The sequence below is a fragment of the Balaenoptera borealis genome (assembly GCF_965194805.1).
Source record: "Balaenoptera borealis genome assembly, chromosome: 1".
NCBI classification, from domain to species: Eukaryota; Metazoa; Chordata; class Mammalia; order Artiodactyla; family Balaenopteridae; genus Balaenoptera; species Balaenoptera borealis.
In genome coordinates this window covers 110732959-110755059 of record NC_138860.1, presented here as the reverse complement: position 1 = coordinate 110755059, position 22101 = coordinate 110732959, and the positions used below count along the sequence as shown (strand labels likewise).

At 38.8% G+C, this 22101-nt stretch overlaps 1 protein-coding gene across 13 annotated transcripts in view; it reads left to right on the top strand.

Moving 5' to 3' along the window:
* The window catches only part of LOC309626008 (TLC domain-containing protein 4-like), a 93630-nt gene that overhangs the window by 2981 nt on the left and 68548 nt on the right, over nucleotides 1-22101 (top strand). For 2 of the 13 annotated variants that reach the window (XM_082386221.1, XM_082386207.1), the window contains exons 1-3: nucleotides 4518-5951; nucleotides 17948-18012; nucleotides 21779-21928. The exons of 2 other annotated variants lie outside the window; for them this stretch is intronic. The gene's annotated coding sequence lies outside the window, so the exon portion shown is untranslated. Of the gene's footprint in view, nucleotides 1-4461; nucleotides 5952-17947; nucleotides 18013-21778; nucleotides 21929-21969; nucleotides 22006-22101 lie in introns of those variants that run through there. 9 more of the 13 variants (XM_082386213.1, XM_082386215.1, XM_082386210.1 and 6 more) reach the window with 9 other exon arrangements.

Genomic DNA, 22101 nt, shown 5'->3' with positions numbered 1-22101 from the left:
TTGATGGATTAGATATTGGGAATCAAAGTGGCTCTTAGATTTTTGGCTTCAAAACTTGCTGGATAGTGTCATTTGCTCACACTAGACAGACAGGAAGAGAAGCAAGTTTTTGTGAGCGGAGAAAGGGGAGGAGATGATGAAAATGAAGTGTTCTGTTTTGGTTGTTAGTTTGAATAGCCTGTTAAACATCCAAGTAGTTGTGTCAAATAGGCAGTTTATGTATAAATCTGAAGTGTGGGTTAGAGCTAGGGGTATAAATTTAGAATTCAGCATGTAGATGGTATTTAAAGCCATGGGACTGGGTGAGATCACCTGGGGAGGGAATTTAGGTCAGTCCTGTCCGACAGAAGTTTCTGCAATGATGGAAATGTTTTGTGTCCACGTTGTCCACTAGACACATGGCCTGCTGAGCACTTGAAATGTGGCTAGTGCTATGGAGGGACTGAATTTTAATTTTATTTCATTTAAATTATTTTAAATTTAAATACATTGGCATTAGCCAATGGCTAATGTATTCGATAGCTTAGGATAGAGAAGAGTCTGGGATCATTAATATTTAGAGGTCTAGTCAAGAAGACTGGGCCAGCAAAGAAGGTGGAGAAGAAGAAGCCAGGAAGACAGGAGGAGAATCAGGAGATAATGGTGTCCACAAAAACCACAGGAGGAAAATGATTCAAGAATGGGAGTGCAGTTAGCTATGTCATATGGTGCTGATAGGTGGCATTAGGTGACTTGGGAACAAATTAGTCACTGGGGATCTAAACAGGAGCAGCATTTCCATGGAAGGGTGGTTGTGGAAGGCAGATAGAAATGGGCAGAGGAGAGAATGGGAGATGAAGAGAAGCAGTGTCTGTAGACAGTCATTTCAAGTTTTTCTTTGGAGGGGAATGGAAAAATTGGATGGGAAATATGAGAGAATTTGTAATCAAGGGAATGTTTTTTTAAGATGGGAGTTAACTGACATATTTATTTGATGTTAAAAATGATCCAATAAAGGAAAATTGATTTAGGTGAGAAAAGGAGTGAGGACAGGAACACATTTATCTTAAAAATGAAAAGGGTTGGAATCTTGAGCACAAGGGGAGCAGTTGGGCTTTGACAGGAGGGACCCTTATTCCACAGTAACAGAATGGAGGGCAGGGATATGGATGCAGGTCCTGGGAGGTTTGTAGAATTGGCGGTGAATAGATAAGGGTGTGGAGACTGGGGGTGCAGAAGAGTATGAGAAGCTCAAGAAGAAAGAAGGTATGAAATAATCACCTTGAAGAGTAATTGGCATACTCACCAGGATCAGCCTAGGATTTCTGGGCAGATTGAGATGCCCATCTGTAGCTTGTGATAACAAATATAGAGAGAAACCAGTGGGCGTGATTTTATGTCTTTTCCCCCCACTGGAAAAGGCAGACAGTTGGCTTTAACCACAGTTAGATTTTTGACAGGTGACTACATAAGAGAGAAGTTTCTTTTCAAGGGAGTGAGGTCCATGGAATTTCCTCTTGACATAGTGGAAAGTGAAGACAGGGGAGTGGAGGTGGGACAGTGGATGAATCGTGGAAGAGTATAAGGCCAGTGGACTGGAGGCCTAAAGAAAGTTGAAACATTGCAATGAAAAACTAGAGTCAGTGAACTATAGATATAAGAGGTGGTGATCAGAGAGTGGGATGCTTGAAGGAAATATTGTCTTATTGCTGGTGGTAGTATTTAGGGTATGACAATAGGAATGGATGAAAAAGATCATTGGGGGTCACTAAGGGGTAGAGAGGAAGCAAATGAGCTCGGAACTCAAGTCTTCAAAGAGTAAGAGGTTGAAAGATGACAGCAACCAAAAAGAGCATTGATTATAAGCTAGATATGTTCCATTTGTCCTTCCAGATCCACGTTTCTCCACCCCACTCAGTGCCATGGGAACTCAAACCTGGATTAAATCAACAGGTTTCCTTGCTCTCTGGTTCTGGTTGGGTTTGGCCAGGGGGGATCCTCAGCAAATTGGATGGAGAGAGGCTGTGCCCCTGAACTGAAGATTTCTGCTCTTCAATGTGGCCTTCTCTACACATCTCTCTCCTTCTGGGTCCCAGAGCGCCCTTTCCTTGTTCCCTCAGGCTAGGGGTGGTAACAGTTCCATTGTTAGTAACCCTGAGTCACTGTACGATCCCTTGTGCCTTCCCTACCTCATTCACACCTTTGTAAATACAGTTGACCCTTGAATCGCACAAGGTTGAACTCTGGGCATCCGCTTATATGTGAAGTTTTTTCAATAGTAAATACTTCAGGACTACATGATCTGTGGTTGGTTGAATCTGTGGATGCAGGAACTGTGGCTGGAACCACAGATATGGAGGAACCATGGATATGGAGGGCCGACTATAAATGATGCTAGGATTTTCCATTGCACAGAAGGTTGGCATCTCTAACCCCTGAGTTGTTCAAGGGTCAGCTGCAGTCCCTTTATTAGATCATCCTCAAATTAACCTAATGCACGTGTGCCATCTGTATCCTGTTGGGGATGCTGATACAGGGTGGTACAACTGCATGACCAGAACTTCAAAGGAGCTGGAGTTTTGGAAAGAAGGAGAAAGCTACAGATGGTTTGGAAGCAGTGATAGGGGTCAAGAGGGGTACTTTCCCCACCTCCCGTGTGGGTGTGAGAATCAAATGGCCACTATTTGAGAAACATATTGAGGAAATGTGGGAGAGCAAGGGTTCAGCTTATGCAGCAAAGTGGAGAAGACATTCAGAAAGAAGTTGAAGATATAGAGGAAGTTTGCAGATACAGATCAGGAGGTCCAGAGGTGCACTGAAAGTGTTTGAAAGGTGGTGAGGCATGCGAGTTGGACCAGATTTGGGTATTTACAAGTAACTACAGAGACAAGAATCAGGATGATACTGGCTCATCTGGGAGGCTTCTGGGGATTGAAGTAAATAGGGGTGAGGGCAGGCTCTCAGTTCAGTTCTACTATTACCTGTTATGTGCTGCACCCGGGGTCGGGGCAGGGACAGTGGTAAGGCAGTTGACAGTTAACACCCAAGCAGTGATTTAACAGTGATCCTGGCTATATGAACTGTGTGCCTCTTACCAGAGCCTCCTAAAGAAAAGTCACCTTCTCACGCTCTCATGGGCTGCCTGGGAGGGTGGGCTGCTAGGAAGGCTGGCAGCTAAGCTGTTCCCACCAGAGTTCAACAATCTTCAGTCCTAATGAGGGTGGTAAAGAAAAATGAAGCTTTTCTGCAAGAGCCAGGGAGACCGACTTTGATCAGCATCATGTTTGCCCATGATAAGGTAGGATAAAGCTGGAAGGGAGTTCTTAGTCTGGGCCAGAGACAGAACTGTGGCCACCAGGACTGATGGTTGTATGCTTTAACATTAAAGATCTTCTGGAAGGTTGGGTAGGATGGGTGACAGAAATTGTGCCAGTAGAACCCAAATATCTGAATTATAGCCAAGACTTTTTTTTCCTTGTCAGATATACTTTATATATATTTAAGTCACGACCTTTTCCTGGATGAAGCCACTTCCTAGGACTCCTTGAATGCTAACCCTTGAAGGCCATTATATAATCCTTAACTGGCATTTTACTGTGTGCTTACTATATGCTAAGCCCTGAGAACATGATTTAACTTATCTAATGCTCACAACACCCCCATGTGGTAGGCATTATGATGATCCCCATTTTGCAAATGACAGAGAGATCACATCATTTGCTCTGAGTCACAAAGCTAGGACTTTGTAGTCAGGATTCAGAAAAGCTCCTTACAGTATCATTAAATGTATTTATTGTATATTTACACCAGCTTTTGTGCTATATATTAAAGAAAGAAAGATAGAAATATAGTATCGTTTACTATGCCCAACTTTTCATTTATAAAATTAGAACTAAATAGGAGAAAGAGGATTTTGAAAAGTGGCTTTTTCACATGCCAGTCAAGAACTGCTCTTCTGTTTTCTAGCTTTTTCTCCAAGTACATTAAAAAAGGATACTAGATTAGATAGATAGGTAGATAGATAGATAAACATATGTATGCCTCTCTCTCTTTCTCTCCCTCCATATAGTTTATATAAATATATACATATACATATAAATATATATATATCTTGATTCAAGCCTTGTTTAAGATGAATTTACAGTGAAATTACTAGACATGCTAATTTTGTTCTTTCACTTTTTGTCCATTTATCTCAGATAAACCTTTCCAGATATGTTTATAAATCCCTTGCCCTAGCCTTGTGCACCCAAAACGCCTTATCAGTTCCAAATTTAACAAGACATTAAAATCTTATTTAAAACTACATTCCCAAACTATCACGGTATCATACCAACTTATACCATTTACTAATGACAAACACAATAAAAGTAGCTTCTTTAATTTTCAAAGTTACCATATTTTCAGTTTTAGACTTATAAATAAACAATTCTATTTCTGCACATAACAATGCTTGTCTTTGAAATCTGTTGAATTAATTTTCTCCTCATCCCAACCCTCCCTCCCCGCCAAAGCCTCTGCCCAACACCTCCATAAGTCCGTCTTTTCTTCATCGTACATCTGCCCTTTTTTCTCTGTTTTTCTCAAGTTCTTTTCTGCTTCCATAGAGCTTTTTGTCCTTGATAGAAACACACAAATTATGTCTTCACTCTTATCTGACTATACATTATTCCTTAACTGTATATGAAAAAAAAAAGAAATTTATATACATAATCAAACATGCAGTCTACCATTTAGTAGGCTTTTATATAGTTTCTCAACTACCTCTCACAACCGTCCTATGAACTTAAGTACTATTATTATCCCCATTTTGTAGGTGAGGAAATTAAGGCCTTAACCATGCTAAGTCTACACTGCTGGTGCTCTGATTTGACTTCCTATGGATGTACTGCGGCCAGCTAGTGGCTTCAGGGAATATAGTGATGTTACTTAGGGAAGGTAATTAATGCAGAAAATATGTTACATTAAGAAGAAGGGGATAAGAAGAATGAAATTTACAGATGTGCCACCTAAAGCTTAGTGTTATTTTCTCTCGGAAATTTTGTGTAAATATTATATGAATATACTTTACAACAGCGGATATGTAGCTCTTGCTGTGCCCTTTAACCTGGTTTCTTCTCTGCGTCTCCATGATTTATTTAATATACTGTTCATCTTTCATCTATATTAGGTGCCCTATTCATTGTGAATCCCTTCTGAATTTGTTACAAACAGGCTTGACAATTTACTGGAAAACCGTTTTTGGATAGAAATTTCAAATTACTTAGCTATTTCCCAAACTTAAGATTCCCTTCTCCACACCAGTGCTCCAGTGGGATCTTTGCTGGTTATATTTGTTTTGGAATAAGTTAAAAGATAACTTAAATGAACCTGAGAAAGTCTTAACACTTTGTAATACTTTATTAATGTTTACCTAGGGAACTGTGGAATAACTGTGTCTTAACTTAGAAATTTAAAAGAATCTCTAAATTTCCCTTTCTGAAAAGATGCTATGAACTAAACAAAAACTTTATGATCAGTTTCCTCCACCAATTATGCCTTCTCTCCTGAATCTTTAACTACTGACTCTCATTGTATCTTTGCCCTTGACCTATAACGCTCAAGTCTCTCCCATTAAAAAATAAAAGCACAATCAATAAAACCCTCCCTCAATCAGCCTGGCTCAGCATAACTCCTTTAAACTACCAGTCAGGCACAGCCCAACCACATTAAAATGGCACTCCAGACTTTAACCACACCTTTTATCCCTTTGCCAGAGTGTTTTTCCACTCCCAGTCTATTTTTAAGCAATTGGGCTATTTCGTGGAACTGAAGCCTTCTGGCGTGCACAGAGCAAAGTTATTTTTCTGGTGCTGAGAGGCAGTCATCCTGAACGTGTGGCCAGGCAGCCTGTTTTCGGTGAACTCCAAGCATACGTAGGCTCCTCTCAGCATACGGACGAAGCATGGCCCTCCCAGCGCTACAGAAGTCAGGTATGGACTGACACAGGCCTGGCCCTAGAATAACACTGTCCTGTGCATACTGGTTACCTCTATAATATACTGACCCAAAGAGTTTCTGAGTGTCTGAGAGCTTGGTTGAATTAGTACTTGTTCACAACGCACATTATGTATATGCTGGGCAGCTAGAACTGTGGACCACCCTAGTCTCTAGGAGCCAATACCCCAACTCCCGGAAGGTGGTTCTCATCCACATGCCAGTGGAACTAGTTATAACTAGTTGCCATCTTATCTCTTCTTTCCTAAAAAGTCAGTGTTCTTAAAGACTAGTCCATGCTTGCTGTCATGTTTTTCTTTGTTCATTTTCACTCCTTAATTCACTGAAATCTAGCTTCTGCCATAATTATTCACTAGTAACTGCTAGATTTTCAAATCCAAAGAACATTTCCTTTTCTAGTTTTTCCTTGTCTTCTCTCTCAGGCAATTGAAATTTTTCTCCCGTTGACTTTCATTACTCCATTTTCTTCTTATTCTCCTCATATCACAATTGTTCTACCTTCATATTCTTCCAGGGTCTTTTTTTCTCTGTCTAATTCCCTTAAAATAAATTTTAAGAAAACTTTTTATTTAAAAAATATATTCAGAAAAGAACTGGAAATAATAAAATGGAAACTCGGGTACCCACCAACTAGATTTTGCCTTCCTCCCTTCCTTCCTTCCTTCCTTTCCTTCCTTCCTTTTTCAGACTATCATTGTCTTTCTAAGAAACAAAATGCTTATTTATCCCTCCCTCCCCCACTTTGGCTTTTTATTTCTGAGGTTTCTTAACCTTGGCTATCTTTTCTCCCAGGTCAATTGTTGTCATAATAAAATCCATTCTCTTCTTTTTTTTTTTTAAATTTATTTATTTATTTATTTATTTTTACCTGTGTTGGGTCTTCGTTTCTGTGCGAGGGCTTTCTCTAGTTGCGGTGAGCAGGGGCCACTCTTCATTGCGGTGCGCAGGCCTCTCACTATCGCGGCCTCTCTTGTTGCGGAGCACAAGCTCCAGACGCGCAGGCTCAGTAGTTGTGGCTCATGGGCCCAGTTGCTCTGTGGCATGTGGGATCTTACCAGACCAGGGCTCGAACCCGTGTCCCCTGCATTAGCAGGCAGATTCTCAACCACTGCGCCACCAGGGAAGCCCCATTCTTTTTCTGGTCATATGGTCACTCAACTGGAGATTACATTCCTTATCCTCTTTTGCAGCTAGGTATGATTTTTTTTTTTTTTAAATAATTATTTATTTATTTATTTATTTTTGGCTGTGTTGTGTCTTCGTTTCTGTGCGAGGGCTTTGTCCAGTTGCGGCAAGCGGGGGCCACTCTTCATCGCGGTGCACGGGCCTCTCACTACTGCGGCCTCTCTTGTTGCGGAGCACAGGCTCCAGACGCGCAGGCTCAGTAGCCGTGGCTCACGGGCCCATCTGCTCTGCGGCATGTGGGATCTTCCCAGACCAGGGCTCGAACCCGTGTCCCCCGCATTGGCAGGCAGATTGTCAACCACTGCGCCACCAGGGAAGCCCTAGGTATGATTTTGTGGTTAAGTTCTTGCCAGTGGAATATAGCTAGAAGTGATGGGTACAACTTTTGCCTTACCCTTTTAAGAGAAGATGGCTTGCCTTGGACTGCTTTCTGTCTCCTTCATAGACATGTCTGTGACCGGCTGCAGCCATGAAGATGAGGAAGACATGGTAGGAGAGGATGGAACAACAAGATAGAAGGAATCTGGGTCCTGAATGACCTCATAGAACAGAGTGCCCTGTCAGTCTAGGCCCAACTATGATGTGAACAGGAAAGAAACTTCCATTTTCTTTATGTCACTGATTTCTGGGGTCTCTTTATTACAGCAATATAGCATTTACTCTAATACAAAAATTGATACCTGGAAATAGGGAACTTCTAATAGAATCTTAAAACATATAGCATTACCTTAACAGTCAGACAATTGGCAGTGAGGAAACAGATCTTGCAGGCTGGAAAACTGATGATCCTTGTAATACCATTGCAAAATATTGTAGACATTTCTCCTACTCAACTTGGAAGGCTGACCATGTTCCTTCTATGGCTGAATTTTAGGGGAAGCATTTGGGGAGAACCAGAATATAAAAGTGTGATGGTTGCTCCTCACTGAACTTAGCAAGATTTTTTGGAAAGAAATGAGCTCACATAAGAAATGAGGGGTTTGCAAGCAGAAATGGAAGGAAATAAAGTGTATAGAAAATTGGGGCCTCACAGGGTTGGAAAATCCAACTATTTCTGTAGCCCAAACAGGAGGTAAAAGACTGTTTTTCAGAGACTTTCTTAAAGCGCTCCCATTAAGATTCCTCAGACAAAGAAAGAAATATAGCCTTCCAGCAAAGATCAGATTGAGGATGTTACCCTCACTTATTTTGTAAGATTACGTCAAATTAGCCACCATTAAAACAATGAAAAGAGGAATGGGTAGAGCATAGAAACTACAGAATAAGCTAGTTTAAGAGCCAGATCCAGAAAAGAACTTTGGTACCATTTCTGGCACATAGACTAGAGATGAATAGTACAAAAGCCTATTAAGTTTTTGAGGAAATTGCATTACTAAAGAAACCATAAATCTGACCTGCAAAAGCCATTCATTGTTTGTGTCCTCAGACAGTCTCCAGGCCAGCATAGTCTCCAACATCCTCTTCAATCTTGAACCTGGTGAATGATGGACAAGGAAGAACCTCCCAGAGGGTGAACCCAGGGGTCTTCAGGCATAACAAAAGGCATCCAGAAGGGTTCATCAGGGAACTTCTTCCATGGTCAGGGCAAAAATTTCTGTCTGGAAAGAAAACTATTAAGGATTACTGCTTGCTATATGTTTCCCATTCTTTCCTTTTTCAAATGGAAGTTTTTATTCTATTCCTGATCCACCATTGCATATTGGGTTGAAAGTAGGGATCAAGTAACTATTTTTTGGTTTATATGTCATTGGACTATATGTTGCCACATCTGGACAAGACAGAGAAAGCTGTACTTTCCCTGGAGGTAGTAGACCTTGAGCTGGCTATGGAAATGAATAGGCCCACAGATGGTCTCTGTTAGAGAGGGAGGTTGAGATGTATGGGAAGAAGAGTGCACTTAGATATCTGGGTGGTCTGAGGGATTGACTGAATCTCTTTGTTTACCTTTACCTGAACTAATGCAGTCTTCCTGGGTGTTATGATTTGTATATTCAGAAACCTATCACCTGCATAATGACAACTTTCAATTTTGTATGTCCCACCAGGATTCTCTTTTATATTCTAGACCTATATTATCCAAATACTGAACACCTCTGCATAGATTTATCACAGGAGAAACCTTAATCGCCACATGTCCAAGACTGAAATGATTTCATTTCTCCTTAAACATGTACCTCCTCTGTGATAGATTGCAATAAATGGTCACAAACTCATCCCATCCCTCTACACACGCCCCTTTGCATTGTGACTTTTTGTTCTTCTCATCAAGAAGTGGACTCTAGGTCTCCACCACCTTGTGTCTGGGCTTGCCTTGTGACTTGCTTTGATCAATAAAATACAGCAGAAGTAATGACGTGGGAATTATGAGCCTAGACCTCAAGAGGCCTTGCAGGCTTTGCTCTCACTCTCTTGGAAAGCTTCTGTCATTAATGTGAAGAAACCTGGGCTAGTCTCTTTGGGGATGAGAAGCTATGTGGAGAAAGGTGCCCAGCTGACATCCAGCACCAACCACTAACATGACTGGCAACATAATGTGCAAGGCCCAATAGGGCCCCTTGTTTCATAATTATTAAGAATTTTAAGACAGCAATAGCAGAACAGTGAACCAAGCACAAGTTGCATGCACATGCAGCTGGCCTTGATTGCTAGAGAAACCATTTTGGAGCATCAAGCCCTTGCCAAGCTGCCACAGCTGACTGTCAGCACGTGAGTGAGCCCAGGCAAAACCAACAGAAGAACGTCTCAACCAAGTTCATCCCAAATTGTCAACCCACATAACCGTCAGCTAATAAACAATTGTTGTTTTAAGCCATGAACTTTGATGATTGTTTGGGCAGCAATAAATAATTAAGTCATCCTTATAATCTCTTATACTGGATAATTACAGCCTGAATCAATTAAACTCGCCCACACTTTCAACCTCATCCTATGAGGCTTGAAGAATTCTTTACGCTATCTGCTTCCCTATGTGTTCTCTCCTTACCCAGAAGTAAGTGTTGTGGAGTCAGACTACTGTGGTTTAAATTCTAGGTCCCCCCATTCTAATTGTGTGACCTTGGACACATTATTTTACCCTTTTGTGCCTCTATTTCCTTATCTGCAAAACAGAGCTAACCTTGTGTTTTTTTATGAGGGTCTGTGAAAGTTGAATGAGTAACACGAACAGCACTGAACACAGTGACTGTACTCAATAAATGTTAGTTATTATGATCACCTTGGATTTAACATACTACCCGTGAGATTCAGGATGAAACCTGCAGGAGGACTGCAGAAGACTTCTGGGGTTGTACAGGAATTCAGAGAGGTAAAAAGAACAACAACAACAACAACAAAAAATAACAGACATGGTCTGAGAGAAACTATAAAGTAGTATGAGGTTAGAAACGTGATTTCTGGCGTCGGACTTTCTTCCCTCACATCTCAGCTCTGCCATTTATTCTGTTTCTTTGGCAAGTTACTTAACCTCTTTAAGTCTTAATTTCATCAACTATAAAGTGGGACCAAGGAAAGGAAATCTCTTATAACATTATTGTGAGGCTTGAATAAGGACTAAATGATTACATCCCTTAGGCCTGGCTTATAGACGTCCTGTGAGCCTGGCATATAGAATACGCCCACCGCATGATATCTGAAATGTGAGTATTGGTCAGAAAGGCAAGCCAAGATCACTTTGAGAGGAGAATTACCAAATATAAAGTGACACTATATACAAGACTGTAAGCAGGATATGAGGTAAGAGATTAGGAGCCAAAGAGAGGGTGAAGAGATTAAGTTTGGAGATCAAGGCAGAAGTGAAACCATTCAAGACTTTGGTTGCCACATCAGAAAGTCTGGAAGACATATTACATGTTTCCTAAACCTTTCTGCAAACTATAATGGCAAAGCAGAAAATGCTCTAGGAGCAGATTTTGGATTAGAGGGAACAGTTCAAACAAATCTTAGCATATTCTCCACCAATTAGCCTTTGAGGGTTCTCTCCATTTTTAGGTTGGTTCTTGTCTTTTCCTTCCTCAACAGTCAAGAACCCATTTATTCAGCAATTATTTATAAAGTACCTTGGAGTGCAACGATGAGTGGCAGACCAATTTCCTGTCCTCACAGAGCCTCGGACTAACAGGAGATTCAGACGATTAAACTAGTAATCTCAGCACTGTGTGAGAATTTAGGGATCAGGGAAAGCTTCCTGGAGGAAGTTACATTTAATGTGAAACTTGAAAAACAGATGAGTAGACATCAACTAACCTGGTGTGTGGGGGAGACATGGTGAGTGTGGCTGCAGGGAGAGAAGAATATTCCAAGTAAAAGAACAGCATATGCAAATTCATGGAAGAGAACCAGGAACTTGGGGGGAATTCAAAGTAGTTCAATTGTGCTGAAAAATTGAGTTAGGAGCTAGAAATTGCTGGAGAGGAGGCTAATGGGGTAAAATCTACTCTTCTAAGGAATCTGGACTAAGGGCAATGGGAAGCCATTCAAGTGTTTAAGCAGAGGAGTGACATTTAGAAAGAATACCCTGATTATAATATGGAGAACAGAAGGAGCAGGACAGAGAGTCCACTACCTGAGTTTGTAAAAACGTTTTATTGGAACACAGCCATATCCATTCATTTACATATTGTCTACTGCTGCTTCCAGGCCTTAAGTGCAGAGCTGAGTAACTGACCATGTGGCCCAGAAAGCCTGAAATATTTATGATCTGGTTCTTTAAGAAAATGTTTGCTAATCCCAGGGAGACTACTGTAGTAACCTGAGTAAGACAACATTCCTGAAATCATGAAATCATGAAAATTCATTCCATGAAAATCCATTCCATGAAAATCCATTCCATGATTCCATGAAATCAAGAAATCATGACCTAGATATCAGTGGTGATAATCTGTTGTTTTTCAACTAAATAAGTGTTCTTTCTATGTTTTCCTCTAAGAGTTTTAGAGTATCCAGTCTTACCTTTAGGTCTTTAATCCATTTTGAGTTTATTTTTGTGTATGGTGTTAGAGAATGTTCTAATTTCATTCTTTTACATGTAGCTGTCTAGTTTTCCCAGCACCACTTATTAAAGAGACTGTCTTTTCTCTGTTGTATATTCTCTCTTCCTTTGTCATAGGTTAATTGATCATAGGTGCGTGGGTTTATTTCTGAGCTTGCTATCCTGTTCCATTGATCTATATTTCTCTTTTTGTGCCAGTACCATACTGTTTTAATTACTGTTGCTTTGAGGTATAGTCTGAAATCAGGGAGCCTGATTCTTCCAGCTCCATTTTTCTTTCTCAGGATTGCTTTGGCTATTCGGGGTCTTTTGTGTTTCCATACAAATTAAAAATTTTTTTCTTCTAGTTCTATGAAAAATGCCATTGGTAATTTGTTAGGGATTGTACTGAATCTGTAGATTGCCTTGGGTAGTACAGTCATTTTGACAATATTCATTCTTCCATTCCAAAAACATGGTATATCTTTCCATCTGTTTGTCTCATCTTCGATTTCTCTCATCAGCATTTTATAGTTTTCAGAGCACAGGTCTTTTGTCTCCTCAGGTAGGTTTATTCCTAGGTATTTTATTCTTTTGATGCAGTGGTAAATGGGATTGTTTCCTTGATTTCTCTTTCTGATCTTTCGTTGTTAGTGTATAGAAATGCAAGAGATTTCTGTCTATTAATTTTGTATCCTGCAACTTTACCAAATTCATTGATTAGCTCTAGTAGTTTTCTATTTTTTTTTAAATTTTCTTTAGAGTTCTGATTGTCATCTTTTTTTTTCCCCAACATCTTATTTTTTTTTGAATTTTTGAATTTTATTTTATTTATTTTTTTATACAGCAAGTTCTTATCAGTCATCAATTTTATACACATCAGTGTATACATGTCAATCCCAATTTCCCAATTCATCACACCACCACCCCCACCCCCGGCCACTTTCCCCCCGTGGTGTCCATACGTTTGTTCTCTATATCTATGTCTCAATTTCTGCCCTGCAAACTGGTTCATCTGTACCATTTTTCTAGGTTCCACATACATGCCTTAATATACGATATTTGTTTTCCTCTTTCTGACTTACTTCACTCTGTATGACAGTCTCTAGATCCAGCCACATCTCAACAAATGACCCAATTTCATTCCTTTTTATGGCTGAGTAATATTCCATTCTATATATGTACCACAACTTCTTTATCCATTTGTCTGTCGATGGGCATTTAGGTTGCTTCCATGACCTGGCTATTGTAAATAGTGCTGCAATGAACATTGGGGTGCATGTGTCTTTTTGAATTATGGTTTTCTCTGGGTATATGCCCAGTAGTGGGGTTGCTGGGTCATATGGTAATTCTATTTTTAGCTTTTTAAGGAACCTCCATACTGTTCTCCATAGTGGCTGTATCAATTTACATTCCCACCAACAGTGCAAGAGGGTTCCCTTTTCTCCACACCCTCTCCAGCATTTATTGTTTGTAGATTTTCCGATGATGCCCATTCTAACTGGTGTGAGGTGATATCTCATTGCAGTTTTGATTTGCATTCTCTAATAATTAGTGATGTTGAGCAGCTTTTCATGTGCTTCTTGGCCATCTGTATGTCTTCTTTGGAGAAATGTCTATTTAGGTCTTCTGCCCATTTTTGGATGGGGTTGTTTGTTTTTTTAATATTGAGCTGCATGAGCTGTTTATATATTTTGGAGATTAATCCTGTGTCCATTGATTCGTTTGCAAATATTTTCTCCCATTCTGAGGGTTGTCTTTTCATCTTGTTTGTATTTTCCTTTGCTTTGCAAAAGCTTTGAAGTTTCATTAGGTCCCATTTGTTTATTTTAGTTTTTATTTCCATTACTCTAGGAGGTAGATCAAAAAAGATCTTGCTGTGATTTATGTCGAAGAGTGTTCTTCCCATGTTTTCCTCTAAGAGTTTTATAGTGTCTGGTCTTACATTTAGGTCTCTAATCCATTTTGAGTTTATTTTTGTGTATGGTGTTAGGGAGTGTTCTAATTTCATTCTTTTACATGTAGCTGTCCAGTTTTCCCAGCACCACTTATTGAAGAGACTGTGTTTTCTCCACTGTATATCCTTGCCTCCTTTGTCATAGATTAGTTGACCATAGGTGCGTGAGTTTATCTCTGGGCTTTCTATCCTGTTCCATTGATCTATATTTCTGTTTTGTGCCAGTACCATATTGTCTTGATTCCTGTAGCTTTGTAGTATAGTCTGAAGTATAGTCTGAAGTCAAGGAGTCTGATTCCTCCAGCTCCATTTTTTCCCCTTAAGACTTTGCTTTGGATATTCGGGGTCTTTTGTGTCTCCATACAAATTTTAAGATTTTTTGTTCTAGTTCTGTAAAAAATGCCATTGGTAATTTGTTAGGGATTGCATTGAATCTGTAGATTGCTTTGGGTAGTATAGTCATTTTCACAGTATTGATTCTTCCAATCCAAGAATATGGTATAACTCTACATCTGTTTGTATCATCTTTAATTTCTTTCAGCAGTGTCTTTTAGTTTTCTGCATGCAGGTCTTTTGTCTCCCTAGGTAGGTTTATTCCTAGGTAGTTTATTCTTTTTGTTGCAATGGTAAACAGGAGTGTTTCCTTAATTTCTCTTTCAGATTTTTCATCACTAGTATATAAGAATGCAAGAGATTTCTGTGCATTAATTTTGTATCCTGCAACTTTACCAAATTCATTGATTCACTCTAGTAGTTTTCTGGTGGCATCTTCAGGATTCTCTATGTATACTATCATGTCATCTGCAAACAGTGACAGTTTTACTTCTTCTTTTCCAATTTGGATTCCTTTTATTTCTTTTTCTTCTGTGATTGCCATGGCTAGGACTTCCAAAACTATGTTGAATAATAGTGGTGAGAGTGGACATCCTTGTTTTGTTCCTGATCTTAGAGGAAATGCTTTCAGTTTTTCACCATTGAGAATGATGTTTGCTGTGGGTTTGTTGTATATGTCCTTTATTATGTTGAGGTAGGTTCCCTCTATGCCCACTTTCTGAAGAGTTTTTATCATAAATGGGTGTTGAATTTTGTCAAAAGCTTTTTCTGCACCTATTGAGATGATAATATGGTTTTTCTTCTAAATTTGTTAACATGGTGTATCACATTGATTGATTTGTGTATACTGAAGAATCCTTGCATCCCTGGGATAAATCCCACTTGATCATGGTGTATGATCCTTTTAATGTGTTGTTGGATTCAGTTTGCTAGTATTTTCTTGAGCATTTTTGCATTTATATTCATCAGTGATATTGGACTGTAATTTTCTTTTTCTGTAGTATCTTTGTCTGGTTTTGGTATCAGGGTGATGGTGGTCTCATAGAATGAGTTTGGGAGTGTTCCTTCCTCTGCAATTTTTTGGAGGAGTTTGAGAAGGATGGGTGTTAGCTCTTCTCTAAATGTTTGATAGACTTCACCTGTGAAGCCATCTGGTCCTGGGCTTTTGTTTGTTGGAAGATTTTTCATCACAGTTTCAATTTCATTACTTGTGATTGGTCTGTTCATATTTTCTATTTCTTCCTGGTTCGTTCTTGGAAGGTTATACCTTTCTAAGAATTTGTCCATTTCTTCCAGGTTGTCCATTTTATTGGCATAGAGCTGCTTGTAGTAGTCTCTTAGGATGCTTTGTGTTTCTGTTTATTGATTTGAGTCCTCTCCTGCTTTTTCTTGATGAGTCTGGCTAATGGTTTATCAATTTTGTTTATCTTCTCAAAGAACCAGATTTTAGTTTTATTGATCATTGCTATTATCTTCTTGGTTTCTATTTCATTTAGTTATGCTCCGATCTTTATGATTTCTTTCCTTCTCCTAACTTTGGGTTTTGTTTGTTCTTTCTCTAGTTCCTTTAGGTGTAAGGTTAGGTTGTTTATTTGAGATGTTTGTTGTTTCTTGAGGTAGGATTGTATTGCTATAAACTTCCCTCTTAGAACTGCTTTTGCTGCATCCCATAGGTTTTGGATCGTCGTGTTTCCATTGTCATTTGTCTCTAGGTACTTTTAGATTTTCTCTTTGATTTCTTCAGTGATCTCTTGGTTATTTAGTAACGTATTGTTTAGCCTCCATGTGTTTGTGTTTTTTACGTTTTTTTCCCTGTAATTGATTTCTAATCTCATAACATTGTGGTCAGAAAAGATGCTTGATATTCTTTCAATTTTCTTATATTTACTGAGGCTTGATTTGTGACCCAAGATGTGATCTATCCTGGAGAATGTTCCATGTGCACTTGAGAAGAAAGTATAATCTGCTGTTTTTGGATGGAATGTTCTATAAATATCAATTAAATCTATCTGGTCTATTGTGTCATTTAAAGCTTCTGTTTCCTTATTAATTTTCATTTTGGATGATCTGTCCATTGGTGTAAGTGAGGTGTTAAAGTCTCCCACTATTATTGTGTTACTGTCGTTTTTGTCTCTTATAGGTGTTAGCAGTTGACTATGTATTGAGGTGCTCCTATGTTGAGTGCATATATATTTATAATTGTTATATCTTCTTCTTGGATTGATCCCTTGATCATTATGTAGTGTCCTTCCTTGTCTCTTGTAACATTCTTTATTTTAAAGTCTATTTTATCTGATATGAGTATTGCTACTCCAGCTTTCTTTTGACTTCCATTTGCATGGAATATCTTTTTCCATCCCCTCACTTTCAGTCTGTATGTGTCCCTAGGTCTAAAGTGGGTCTCTTGTAGATAGCATATATATGGGTCTTGTTTTTGTATCCACTCAGTGAGCCTGTGTCTTTTGGTTGGAGCATTTAATCCATTCACGTTTAAGGTAATTATCAATATGTATGTTCTTATTACCATTTTCTTAATTGTTTTGGGTTTGTTTTTGTAGGTCCTTTTCTTCTCTTGTGTTTCCCACTTAGAGAAGTTCCTTTAGCATTTGTTGTAGAGCTGGTTTGGTGGTGCTGAATTCTCTTAGCTTTTGCTTGTCTGTAAAGCTTTTGATTTCTCCATCAAATCTGAATGAGATCCTTGCCGGGTAGAGTAATCTTGGTTGTAGGTTGTTCCCTTTCATCACTTTAAATATATCATGCCACTCCCTTCTGGCTTGTAGAGTTTCTGCTGAAAAATCAGCTGTTAACCTTATGGGAGTTCCCTTGTATGTTATTTGTCGTTTTTCCCTTGCTGCTTTCAATAATTTATCTTTGTCTTTAATTTTTGCCAATTTGATTACTATGTGTCTCAGCGTGTTTCTCCTTGGGTTTATCCTGTATGGGACTCTCTGTGCTTCCTGGACTTGGGTAGCTATTTCCTTTCTTATGTTACGGAAGTTTTAGACTATAATCTTTTCAAATATTTTCTCTGGTCCTTTCTCTCTCTCTTCTCCTTCTGGGATCCCTATAATGTGAATGTTGTTGCGTTTAATGTTGTCCCAGAGGTCTCTTAGACTGTCTTCATTTCTTTTCATTCTTTTTTCTTTATTCTGTTCCGCAGCAGTGAATTCCACCATTCTGTCTTCCAGGTCACTTATCCGTTCGTCTGCCTCAGTTATTCTGCTTTTGATTCCTTCTAGTGTAGTTTTCATTTCAGTTATTTTATTGTTCATCTATGTTTGTTTGTTCTTTAATTCTTCTAGGTCTTTGTTAAACATTTCTTGCATCTTCTCGATCTTTGCCTCCATTCTTTTTCCAAGGTCCTGGATCATCTTCACTATCATTATTCTGAATTCTTTTTCTGGAATGCTGCCTATCTCCATTTCATTTAGCTGTTTTTCTGGGGTTTTTTCTTGTTCCTTCATCTGGTACATAGCCCTCTGCCTTTTCATCTTTTCTTTCTTTTTCTGAATGTGGTTTTTGTCCCATAGGCTGCAGGATTGTAGTTCTTCTTGCTTCTGCTGTCTGCCCTCTGCTGGATGAAGCTATCTAAGAGGTTTGTGCAAATTTCCTGATGGGAGGAACTGGTGGTGGGTAGAGCTGGCTGTTGCTCTGGTGGGTAGAGCTCAGTAAAACTTGAATCCACTTTTCTGCTGATGGGTGGGGCTGGGTTCCCTCCCTGTTCGTTGTTTGGCCTGAGGCGACCCAACACTGGAGCCTACCCGGGCTCTTTGGTGGGGCTAATGGCGGACTCTGGGAGGGCTCACGCCAAGGAGTACTTCCCAGAACTTCTGCTGCCAGTGTCCTTGTCCTCACGGTGAGACACAGCCACCCCCCGCCTCTGCAGGAGAGCCTCCATCACTAGCAGGTAGGTCTGGTTCAGTCTCCTATGGGGTCACTGCTCCTTCCCCTGGGTCCCGATGCACACACCACTTTATGTATGCCCTCCAAGAGTGGAGTCTCTGTTTCCCCCAGTCCTGTTGAAGTCCTGCAGTCAAATCCTGCTAGCTTTCAAAGTCTGATTCTCTAGGAATTCCTCCTCCCATTGCCGGACCCCCAGGTTGGGAAGCCTGACGTGGGGCTCAGAACCTTCACTCCAGTGGTGTACTTCTGTTGTATAAGTGTTCTCCAGTTTGTGAGTCGCCCACCCAGCAGTTATGGGATTTGATTTTATTGTGATTGCGCCCCTCCTACCATCTCACTGTGGCTTCTCGTTTGTCTTTGGATGTGGCATATCTTTTTTGGTGAGTTCCAGTGTCTTCCTGTCGATGATTTTTCAGCAGTTAGTTGTGATTCCGGTGCTCTTGCAAGAGGGAGTGAGAGCACGTCCTTCTTCTCCACCATCTTGAACCAATCCCCCATAACTCTCATTCTTGATGCTTCTAACTTCTCATACAGAGTGCCTAAAACAGGAACTTCAGTTAGTGATGAACAGGATTTAAATCGTGGGTTGATTACAGTAATACTATCACATGAATTATAGTCATGATGACGTTAGGAGATCAGTTTGATTGGGACATATAAGGGAGATAATATGTTTGTATATTAAGACAATACTGTCATGGAAATTGCTCTTGTTTTTTTTTTTTAATTTATTTATGGCTGTGTTGGGTCTTCGTTTCTGTGCGAGGGCTTTCTCTAGTTGCGGCAAGCGGGGGCCACTCTTCATTGCAGTGCACAGCCCTCTCACTGTCGCGGCCTCTCTTGTTGCAGAGCACAGGCTCCAGACGCACAGGCTCAGTAATTGTGGCTCACGGGCCCAGTTGCTCCGCGGCATGTGGGATCTTCCCGGACCAGGGCTTGAACCCGTGTCCCCTGCATTGGCAGGCAGATTCTCAACCACTGTGCCACCAGGGAAGCCCTTGTTTTTTCTTTTTAGTTACTTTTAAGATAGTTCATGTGACCAGTGCATATGAACACATGACTATTGAAGTAGTTGAATTATATCACTACAAAAATTTGATTCTTTTGGAACTGAATATATTTGGCAGAGGATGGGGCTAGGGTAGGAGATGTTTATACTAAGGAATATTTCTAAATTTTAAAATTGTATTTAACTATAGTTATGAATAATTTAACTATCAACTTTATTTTTTTTAATTTGTTCATAAGATGAAGATAGGGAACATACTTGTTCTGATTTTTATCATAATGATATATGGGTTCTTCATATTTCAAAACAGCAAGCATGAATTTTAATATGTTGATAAACAGTAACACTCTAATATTATACAGTTAAGGTCTATGTGCCTTGTTAACAAAATGTGCTATAGAACTTAAAGAAAGACATAGCTTCATAAATTTCCCATTTTTTCTCAAAATGATAATGGGTAGATCCAATCTGAAGCGAATGTAGTGAGAAGTGAATGCTCCAAAGTCAGAGAATAGTGAGAAAGTAAAATAACAATCTGTGTATAAGATGAGGTTGGTTAGTTTTAATTTGCTTATCTTTATGAATGAGGGCCATTTATAATGTGTAAGGGTCATTTTTATATTTCTTTTTTTGTCACTTGTCTGTTAAGGTCTTCTTTCTTTTTTCTTTTTGAGTGGCAGAATTTTTTTCTTCTTGATTTATAGAAGCTTCTTATACATTAAGGAGGTTAGCCCTTTTTCTGTGATTTGAGTACCAGATATTTTTTTCCCTAGTTTGTAATTTGTGTTTCAACTTTGCTTATGTTATTGTTATTAGTTTTTGCCTTGTAGTAGTTTTTGATTTTTAATTAGTTACATTTATTTATATTTTATGGCTTCTAGATTTTGAGTCACAGTTAGAAAGGCCTTCCCATTCCAAGTTAAGAAGAGAATTCACCTATATTTTCTTAGAGTACATTTGTGCGTGTTCACAGTATATATTCAAATATTTGACCCATTTGGAATTTATCCTAGTATACAATATGAGATATAGATTTAAATTAATTTTTTCCAGATGTTATCCATTTATTAAAAAGTCCGTTTTATACCATTGGTTTGAGATGTTCCTAATTTGGGTCTATTTCTGGACTTTTTATTCAATTCCATTAGTCTCTCTATTCCTATGGCTTATCCAAAAGTATTTCATTATTGAGGTTCTGTAGTATTTTTTAATACATAGGAAGCTATTCTTCCTTTTCAAAAGAGTTTTTCTGTGATTCTTGCTTGTTTATTTTTCCATATGATCTTTAGAATCAGCTTGTCCTGTTCCAGAAAATAGTATTTTCATTGACATTGCAATAAATTTACAAATTAAAATTTAGGGAGAATTGACATACATTGACTTTTCCTATTTAACAGCATGGTCTATCTTTTCATTGTTCAAGTCTACTTTGGGTCCTGTAGGAGTGTTTTAAAGGTTTTCTCATATAAGTTTTTCATATTTATATTGTTATTTGTATTGTTAAATCTATTCCTAGGCACTTTATATTTTTTGCTGCAGTTGTAAGTGGAAGCTTTTCTTCCTTTTATTTTGTAAGGGGGTATTGTGTGTGTGTGTGTGTGTATACAAATATATATGTGTATTTATACATGTATATATACACACATGTACACAGTTATATGTATACATATATATCTATATATATCAGATTTCCACAAATTAATTTTATATCCTGCTCCCATACTTAATTTTCTATTGTTTATATATTTTTTCAGTTGATTTTCTTGGGTTTTCCAAGTATATAATCATAATCTACAAATATTAACAACTTTATAATCTTTTTTCCCAATGGTTATTGTCTTTACTTTTTCTCTTTCACTAGTACCCTTGACTGATACTTCCAGTACCACTGTATTAACAGTGGGAGAGTGGCCATCCGCCTTGTCTTCCTCTTGATCTGAGCAGGAATCCTCCAGTGTTTCCCCATTAATCTTGAAACTGGCTTTGAATCTTAGAATTAATTTCTAGTCAGACATTACTACTTTACTGTATCGGGAAAACTAAAAATTTGATCCAACAGTAAGGTCTATAAATGTCTAACAGTAAGAGATCGGTTAAATACATTATGGTGCACCCATTGAATGGAATAGTCTGAGCAATTACACAATAATATGTACTGTTTTAATTCATTTTGTTATTTAAAAAATCTTAAAGTATATGCAAGTATGCATGGAAAAGTATCTGGAAGGATATTCAACAAACTGATCTAAAAGTTATAAACATATACGTAAACTAGTGATTGTTAACATCTATTTAATTTGTAAAAAAAATTTTTTAATTTATGAAAATATTTTGGCACAATTAAAAAAATAAGTTAGAAATTTAAGAAAAATAGATTCATGTTCTTCCCCTTCCTCTGTTTTGGGTCCCTTTCTGTTACTTAATTTTTTTAATCACTTATTCTTTGCAGAGTAGCACTAAAATGATAGTGTACGAAGGGGTTTACAAGATATAAGCCACAAGAAAGAAGAGGACTGGAGAAAAGTACACTGCAGATGGGAGATCTCAGTAAATTTTGGAAGCCAGAAGTTGGATGGAGTAGAGATGCAGTCATACCTCGGTATCTTTGGGGGATTGGTTCCAGGACCTCCTTTGGATATCACTATCCATGGATGCTCAAGTTCCGTACATAAAATGGTGAAGTACAGTCTGCCCTCCCTATGACCAGGTTCCACATCCACAGAAATGGCAGGCCGACTGTAATTGACTTGGCAAAGTGGGAGGGGGGCTAAC